This window comes from Myotis davidii, unplaced genomic scaffold (assembly GCF_000327345.1).
Source record: "Myotis davidii unplaced genomic scaffold, ASM32734v1 scaffold1395, whole genome shotgun sequence".
NCBI lineage: Eukaryota > Metazoa > Chordata > Mammalia > Chiroptera > Vespertilionidae > Myotis > Myotis davidii.
The window spans coordinates 225206-234097 of record NW_006288604.1 but is presented as its reverse complement, the minus strand read 5'-3'; the positions used below and the strand labels follow the sequence as shown (position 1 = coordinate 234097).

General features: G+C 45.6%; 1 long non-coding RNA gene across 1 annotated transcript in view; it reads right to left on the bottom strand.

Annotated features, from left to right (window-relative positions):
- LOC102774556 overlaps window positions 1-8444 on the bottom strand; it is a 16517-nt gene extending 8073 nt beyond the window's left edge. The window contains exon 1 of the long non-coding RNA XR_435493.2: window positions 7350-8444. This is a non-coding gene — a long non-coding RNA (uncharacterized LOC102774556). The remainder of the gene's footprint in view (window positions 1-7349) is intronic.
- Window positions 8445-8892: the final 448 nt, after the last annotated feature.

Sequence of the window (8892 nt, the reverse complement as noted above, 5' to 3'; positions counted from 1 at the left end):
ACACCCAGCAGCGCTGCTGATGCCTGAACGGTATGTGGAATGAAGTGGGCGGGCATCGGGAGGCCACTATGGCACGGGGCAAGCACTATGGGCAGTCTATCTGAAGTGTACCTGGCGTATAAGACGACCCCCCACTTGGAGGCATATTTTTCAGGGCCAAAAAATCATCTTATACGCCGGCAAATACGGTATGTGACATTCTGGAAAAGGCAATACTATGGAGACAATAAAAATGAGTGGTTAGCAGGGGCGAGGGGAGGAGGGATGGGCAGGCAGAGCACAGTATGTTCAGGGCAGGGAAACCATTTGTGATGCTATAATGATGTCATCATACATTTGTCTAAACCCATAGAATGTGCAACACCGTGACCCCTCACTCACACCGTGGACTCTGGGTGACGAGGTGTCAGTGCAGGCTCCTCGGTTGTAACAAATGTCCCATTGGGGGGATGCTGATGGAGGGAGGCTGTGCCTGTGTGGAGCTGGGGCCACATGAGAAATTTCTATACACTCCCCTCTATTTTGCCGTGAACCTTCTCTAAAATACGTAGTATAAAATCTTAATAAAAAAATTCTATGCTGTATAAAGTGTAACCCACCGATTCTACCTGCCTGTGAAGAGAAATCCTCACAGTGTGCATGGAATACCTGTTTACGTATTTAAATATTATTCATAAGAGAGGCAAATTTGAAGGGCATAATTATAGCATCAAGAACCGTCCCTTCCAGCTAGGTTAGAGGCCGTGGCTGCTGAAGCTGGCGTAGGTGGGCCCTTACTGAGGAGTTTGTGAGGTACGGTCAGCTGACGAGCAGATGAGGTCGCGGCGAGGAGCCGAGCCCTGAGGAATTGCTGTCATCGCGCCTGCTGCTGAGTCGCGCCCGGAGATTCTTGGATTAATGATCTGTCATTTTCTGTAAACACGCATCTCCGACCCATGAACCCACAGTATTGCATGAAAATTCCATTAAGTAGGGAATGCATTTCATGTGTGTTGATATCGTCTCTAAAAATAGCAAGGGGCCAGTTAAAAAATGCAGGGGTTCCGACCACCATTGACAGAATACATTCCTTTTTCCATCAGTCAGGTTACATGAGCCCAGATGTGGGTCGGCATGGAGGGGCTGAGCAGACGGAGCATGCGGCCTGTCCAGCTGGCCTCCCCACCCAGGAACCTGCAAGTGTGGCTTCTTCATTTAGGACGTGGCCACTGTGAACTGAGAACATGGAATCTCTCCAAACATCCATGTAAGCCCGCGTCCAAACCTCAGGATCTCATGCTCCGTAAAGCCCGACTTTAGCTCACACTTAGCAAACCAATGGATACCCTAACTTCTGTTAACCAGTTAACTACCACACGTCCAAAACGGAAACCATCCCCGCACGCCACGATATTTTGAATTTAATTAAAAAAATCAATTTGCAATGAATATTATGAAAATAAATATATTACAATTCGGGTGTTCTTGAATATTTTCAGCTGAAAATTCTCATGAAAAATGACTTTAAAGTTGGTCAGCGCTGCCACTTAGGGAAAACGTTTTTCTTTTTTAATAGATGCACGTGGCATGTGGGGAAGGTCCGTCGCTTGCATCTTCAGACGCTCATGGCGTACAATGGGTTAAATTTTACACTTCTCAGCTTCTCTATGAAAACCCACGAGCCCGCCCTGACCTGACCGGTTTGTCTCAGTGGATAGAGCATCAGCCTGCGGGCTGAAAGGTCCCAGGTTCGATTCCGGTCAAGGGCATGTACCTTGGTTGTGGGCACATCCCCAGTAGGGGGTGTGCAGGAGGGAGCTGATCGATGTTTCTCTCTCACCGATGTTTCTAACTCTCCATTCCTCTCTGTAAAAAGACAATTAAAATATATTAAAAAAAAAAGACCCATGAGCCCTTAAAAACATAGGTTTGGGTGGGATCCAGGACTTCAGGATGAGGAAAGAATTCAGTGGCTGCCCTGGAAGAGAACTCAGAAAACAAACTCAGGATGGGGGTTTCGGTGCTTTTGAACTTAACTCCGGGCTGTCCTTGGAATTAAGGCAGAGACAGAGCACAGCTTCCCGAACATGCAAAGGAAAGCATCTATAAAGAGACCTGGAGTCAAAGCACGCTGAACACAAACCCAGTCAGTTTGACTGACCTAGAATGTGGCATATTACAAATTATGAGGAACATTTTCAGGGAAACACAAAGTAATAAAAAGACAAGGCCACAAAACACTGTGTAAACTAAAGCCAATTATTACGTTTCCTGTGCCAGCGCCTTTACTTGTGACGTTAAAACAGCAGCCACAGGGAACCCGGGAAAGTGAGAGAACCCTTCTGATCTGAAATGAGGAACGTTATAAGACAGCTGAGAGAGAGAAACAAAGACACCATGGTTAGCATAATAGCCTTTACATTTATTAGCCTGCATTAATTCTGTGTGCCACTGGAAATGTTTATCTTTCCAAAGGTGTCATAAAAATAAAATATTTAGGAAAGAGTTTTATCATGCCTGGCCATGATCTTGACATAAAATCTACAATCAGCATTCTGTATCTATCTATATCTATATCTATATCTATATCTATCTATATCTATATCTATATCTATATATCTCTATCTCTATCTCTATGTAGATAGAGATAGAGATAGATCTATATATATCTATATATCTATATCTATATATATATATGCCCTTTAAAATGAGAAATGTTTCTTCTATTTATTTTTTAAATGAAGGATAGTATTTTTCATGGAGATTTCTTCTGGGTCTTGGTTGATTAAACATCATAGAATAAAATATTTTTAGATGAATAACTTTAACATAGCTAATTCATAATTAATACTATCATTAACATATCTCAAATGTACTAGACCACTGGAGACCTTTTTTCAATAAAAGTTACTATGGGTTTAGATAATTAAGTTCTCCTTTAAGAATAAAAATTATAACATCTCTGTAATTTTAATAACTTCTAATTTTCCTATGGCAAAAAGTAAGATTCCTTTTTCCAAAGGTAAAAATTCCCAACGCTGTGCATCGGGCAGCAGGCAACGTCCTATTTGCTTCCTGCTGGTTCATGGGGCCGTTTCTTGAACTCAGCAACCTGGATGACAGGTGTCCTGGGACCCGGTACAGGTGGGCTCTGGGGACCTGGGGTTTTTAGGAGGCAGGTCTTTTTCGGCGCCTTATCTTGTCCTTCCAACAAGGCTGTGCGTGTGCAGCAGCCCCCCCCCCCTCCCGCTTCCTGTCCTGCTGTGGTCCCTCCACATCCATCTCATCGTCCCATCCCCCATGTCCAGGCTGGTCTCCCAGGAATCTGCTCTCCCGCCTTCCTTCTCTGAAGCTGTGCAGCCACCGACTCAGAAGTCCTTTCTCTAGGGGAGTCCCTCCTTTTCCAGGAATAAAAACACCTCCTCCCACCCCTGTGCTGCACACTTACATTTTTTATCTTGTTATGACACACACCGCAGCCCATCCATAAAAATAAATTTACCTCCACAGGGGACATTTAGAAATTGACAAGGACTCTATAAGGCAGGCAGGTTTACTAAAACTTGAAAGAGTACATAGAGTATTTGCAAGAAGATGAGTGGGAAAGTGACAGCAAGACAATGTGCAACGCTGTGTGACAATTTCCCTGTGGCATCCGAGAGCTATTTACCATGTGGGCACAGGTGAGCTCGTGAGGCCACCAGGGGGCTCCCAGGTTGCACTCGTACGGGGTGGATTCTTATGCTCAAACTTGATTAAATTCCACGGGTTCACACACAGCGACTGATGCAGGACAGGCAGGAGCCGAGGGACCACACACAGCTCGGAACCGCACAGACTTGGGAAATAGCAAATAAGGTATTGGAAATAACTGAGATGAGTATATTAAGGCCTCTCATAAAAAGGGCAACATTCAAGAACAGATCAGTGATATAAGCAGAGATGGAAACTAAGAAAGAAAAGGAAGGAACTGCTTAAATCAAAAACTCTCTAATGTAAGGGAAACCTTCGATAGCTCATGTGATTAAATTCCATAAAATATTCATTGTCTTATAGACTTGAATGTCAGTTATTTTTTAAATATATTTTAATTGATTTTAGAGAGAGGAAGAAAGAGGGAGAGTGAGAGATGGAACACCAATGATAGAGAAACATCGATCAGCTGCCTCCTGCATGCCCCCTACTGGGGATCAAGCCTGCAACTAAGCTACATGCCCTTGACTACAATCGAACCTGGTACCCTTCAGTCTGAGGGCCAACACTCTATCCACTGAGCCATATTGGTTAGGGCTAAATGTCAGTTAATTTTAACACAATTACCTACCTCCATAGCTTTTATTTCTTCCAATATGTGTTTCATGTGGGGTCTGCTTAAAGAAGGTCATTTTTATTTCTTTTCATTAAAGCCTGATTATGATATTCTCTCACTTTTTGTATGTCTATAATGGGCTTGTTCTTTTTTAAAAGCCATATATATATATACACACACACATACGTACACATATTTTTATTGATTTCTGAGAGGAAGGGAGAGGGAAAGAAACACCAATGATGAAAGAGAATCACTGATCGGCTGCCTCCTGCACACCCCATACTGGGGATCAAGCCCGCAACCTGGGCACGTGCCTTTGACCCGGGAATCGAACCCGGGACCCTTCAGGTGGCAGGCCGACGCTCCATCCACTGAGCGAAACCAACTGGGCTGGCCTTGATCTTTCCTGGTAAGTTTCAGGTTTCCAGAGGGTGGAGTTCAAGGTCAGTAGCTATTTCTCTCAGCACTTTACAAATGTGATTCCATGGTCCTGGATTCTGAGATTACAGCTGGGAAAGCAGTGTCTCGATTCTGTGAAATGTGCCTTAAAAATGACCTCTGTTGCACTTCCCACTATAAATAGCTTACTTCTCTTTTCATTCCTGTGCTGTAGTGCACCTGAGATTAGTTTTTTCTTTATTTATGCTCCCCAGGTTTTATTGCTCATCTGAATCTTTGGCTTGGTAGGATATATTGTTTTGAAAAATTGGTATATTTTCTTTAAGTATGACTTGGCCCTTTTTCCCTTTTCTCTCTCAGACTCCAAACACAGTTTGTTCTTCCGTGATTTATTATATTACTTTATCACCCTTTCATCTTTCATATTCTTCTTGACCAATGTGTTGAGACTGAATGTTTTCTTCTGATTTAACTGCCAGTGCACAAATCTCACCTGTCATCAAATGCTCCCTTCAACTCACCTGTAAGAGCCTGCAGGTTCTTAATTTTAGAAATTGTTTTCACCAGAATTTCCAAATTTTATTCTCTGCAGTTAAAATTCTCCATCTTGTCAACTAACCTCTTGGAAGTATTTTATTTTTTCTAAATCAGTGTCCGGTAACCAGCGTCCAAAGCCCCCGCCGTTTGATTGCAGTCCTGGTTAAATTTGTTTTTAAGCCATGAATGTTGTCTCCTGTGTGTTTGCAAACATCTGAGAAACATACAATCCTATATAATAAAAGAGTAGTATGCAAACTGTCCCCTTAACTGGGAGTTGTCCGGGAGTTCAACCAGGGGGTGGGGCCGGCCGGGGGGCGGAGGAGGAAGTAGGGACCCTGCCAGTGCACACATTTCGTGTGCTAGGCCTCTAGGGTATATAAATAATGTTAGAGAAAATTTGGGACTCTGGGTGGCATCGTCTTTCCCCAAAGAGGAGTCACTTGTGACCAGCGGATGGCTGGTCAGAGGCGGGTTGTGGGCTGAGGTTGGTCTACAGTGCTGCCGTCTTTGCATGCGACCTGCTCTCCTTCCTGGTCATTTGACATCTGGGGCGCATCCGGTACCCTTCATTAGTGGGTCCTGAGTTCAAATTTGTGTCCCTTCAGGTTCTGAAGATTTAAAAATTATTTTCAGAATTTCTCAACCACTTTGATTATGTTTCACTCAGCTTCTCCTGGTACGTGATCAAAATCACGAAAGAGCAGCTCCCATCTGTCCTGCTCCATTTTCCCTTCTTTGGGGGAGCGTCCTCACTGCCTTTCCGTTCTCTGGCATCTGTCAGTTTTGGCTTCCGCACTGTGTTTCATGCAGGTTCCCAGGTGTTTTGTCTGCAGTGAGCAGTGGAAGTCCTCCTCAGCTCTGCATGCCCTCTGGTTAGGAAAAGCCTCCGGGGACAGCGATGTGGGTGGGACCGCGGCAGGACAGGAGCAGACCTCCCCAGGCACCTGGAGCTGCTCTGCAGCCCCTCCTTCCATGCACAGCTGCCTGTCAGCCGATGGAGCCACCTGTCAGTGATGGGCAGTATGCAGGGCACCTGTTGTGCCACCACTTCCTCTTGCTCATGTGCTGCTCTCTCTACAGAGATCACGACATGGGTCCAGGATTTACACAGATGTGTCCTTGGTTTCCTGCATCTACTGTTCCTCCAAGGATGGCAATGCCAAACAGACGAGTCCTATCTGCAATCCTGTGCACACCCCTGTGCACACCCTTCGCCATGGCTCCTTGTCGCAGACCCTGGACAGCGCCTATCTGTGAGTCACGTCATTGCAGACACAGTCACTGCTCTCCAGCCTGGAACCCCCCTCACCGGCTGGAGAGGCGAGTGTGCAGCTTCGGGAGGAGCTGGGACCCATGTGTTCCTGCTCAGCCCCAACGGGAGCCCAAGTGCCCCAGACAACCCCTCTCCACGTTTCCCTGACGGTAGAAGATGGCAAGTAAAAAAGAATTCTTATAAAATGCTGAATATTTTTTGTGATAGATTTCCAAGGCAAAAAATAGAAACTGTATTAGAAAAGTGGTCCTGGCAAGAGGAAAGATCCAATTCTAAGCACCTGTCAACATTCTGAATTGCCTTTGATTTTATGCCTGAGGGAGTTTAAAATAGCCACACAAACCTCAGTGAAAAGCAAGTGTATAAGTGAAATAAAATAAGAAATTCTACTACTGTATAAATAATTGGAATTCCATTACATAATAGATTAGAGAGAAGAAAGTGCAGATTCCTTAATATAAACAGAGGTGCTTATGCAGGGTGTGCTCGTCCTGGGCAAGGACGGAGAACAACGTGAAGCTACTGCTACAGGTCAAGCTCCCATGGAACAGTTCGATGCAGCCTCTTTTAAAAACAAATGCTCTCCATGGCTGTGGAGATTTTGTTAGGATGGCTACACTCTTAAAAGGATGAAACTGACGTTGGTGTAAATAGACAGGATGAAGGAAATAAAGTATATGCTCTCATAAGTTCTATTGGACAGAGTAATTCTTAAATCAAGAGAATTTCTTAACCTCATGCCTATGTTGTTCAGTGTTAGACAATCTTGGTAAAGGTAATTATTAAGTTACATTAAACAGCTTGTAGTGAAAGAAATCGCAGGAGAGAAACACAATAGGAACATACTTGATGAAAAGGAGGCTGGACTTCTTGTACGGTGGGACAGCGATGAGACACTGTGCACCCAGGGCCAGCCTTCTGCCCTCACCACGCCACACCCCTCGCTGGGGTCTCTGGATGCTTTCCTCGGGACTCTGTGAACGAAGACGGTTTCCACAGACAGAACCGTGTCCTGTGTGTGTCTGTCTCCTTTACAGAAAGAGAAACCTGAACCTGACAAGTTAAAAAATCAAGAAATTTACATCTTCCATAAAAGATCTATTTATCAGGCAAACGCAATCTCCAGTCAGAGAAGACTTGTGTAAACAGCTGGTTGGTTTAATAGAGCAGAAACATCCATATTAGGAAAAGTAATCTGAGCTGCACAGCCACACTGATTGGGCCTGAACCGGCTGTAGATTCTCAGACAAAATGTTTCTGGCCTTTAAACCTTTTCAAGATGCAATATTCAATGCGCAATGCAGTGCAGAAAGGCGGGCTATGACACCTCCCAGAGTGAAATACAAGCGCTGTGTTGCTGTCCATGGCTGACGCACACTTCTACCTGAGCAGGACGGGAGTGGGAAGCAGAAGGAATGTTGCCTGTGCATTAAAAAGAAGAGGGCCCGGGGAGAGATGGGTTGGGACGTTATAGAAGTAGTAATAGTTCTCACTTATTAAGCAAAAGCATTCACTCGGCACAAAGCACGGCCTTTAGGGCATATTATCACAAATCCTAGAAACCACGCATCAGAAAGGCATTATTAGCCACTTTTACACACAATAAACTAAGACTTGGGCAATTAAAAAACAATAACCAACCCCCAGGCCACGCTGCTGTGAGGGAAATCGTTCATGTTCAAATCCAGCTTTCTCTCATCTAAAATCCGTTTTCCCAGAGCCGCCTTCCAAACACGTGCTGGAAACTGTCCTCAGCACCTGTGCTCAGCTCCTCCACTGATAACATAGTGTTACTGACTCAATGTCCCCGAAGAAGACAGGGACTACACTTGTTCCCCCGAACTCTTCTTTCTCCTTTGGCATGAAAGGCCTTTGTCTAGGAACAGGAAGTTTTGCAGTCACAGCATTTGATTATGTGTAGTCCTCGGGGCCTCTATACAAATACTAGAGGCCTGGTGCACGGATTCGTGCACTGGTGGGGTCCCCCCAGGCATGGCCTGCGGGGATTGGGCCAAAACTGGCAGTCCAACGCCGCCTGCCCTCCTGCTCATCCTGGCTCCACTGTGCCTGCTGCGGGCTCATGCCCAGTCAGTCCCGATTGCGAGAGGCCTGCGCCACTGCCCTGCGTCTGGTGCCCGTGGGTCAGCTGAGCAGCGCTCCTGATGTGGGAGTGCACTGGCCACCAGAGAGCAGCTCCTGCCTTGAGCGTCTGCCCCCAGTGGTCAATGTGTGTCATAGTGACCGGTCGTTCAGGCTTTTTTATATACAGACTAGAGGTCCAAGGCATGAATTCATGCACGGGTGGGGTCCCTCAGGGTGGCCTACAGGGATCGGGCCCCAGCTCATGCCCCCAGCCTCACAGCCCTGCAGCCCGCCTGGCACCCCACCA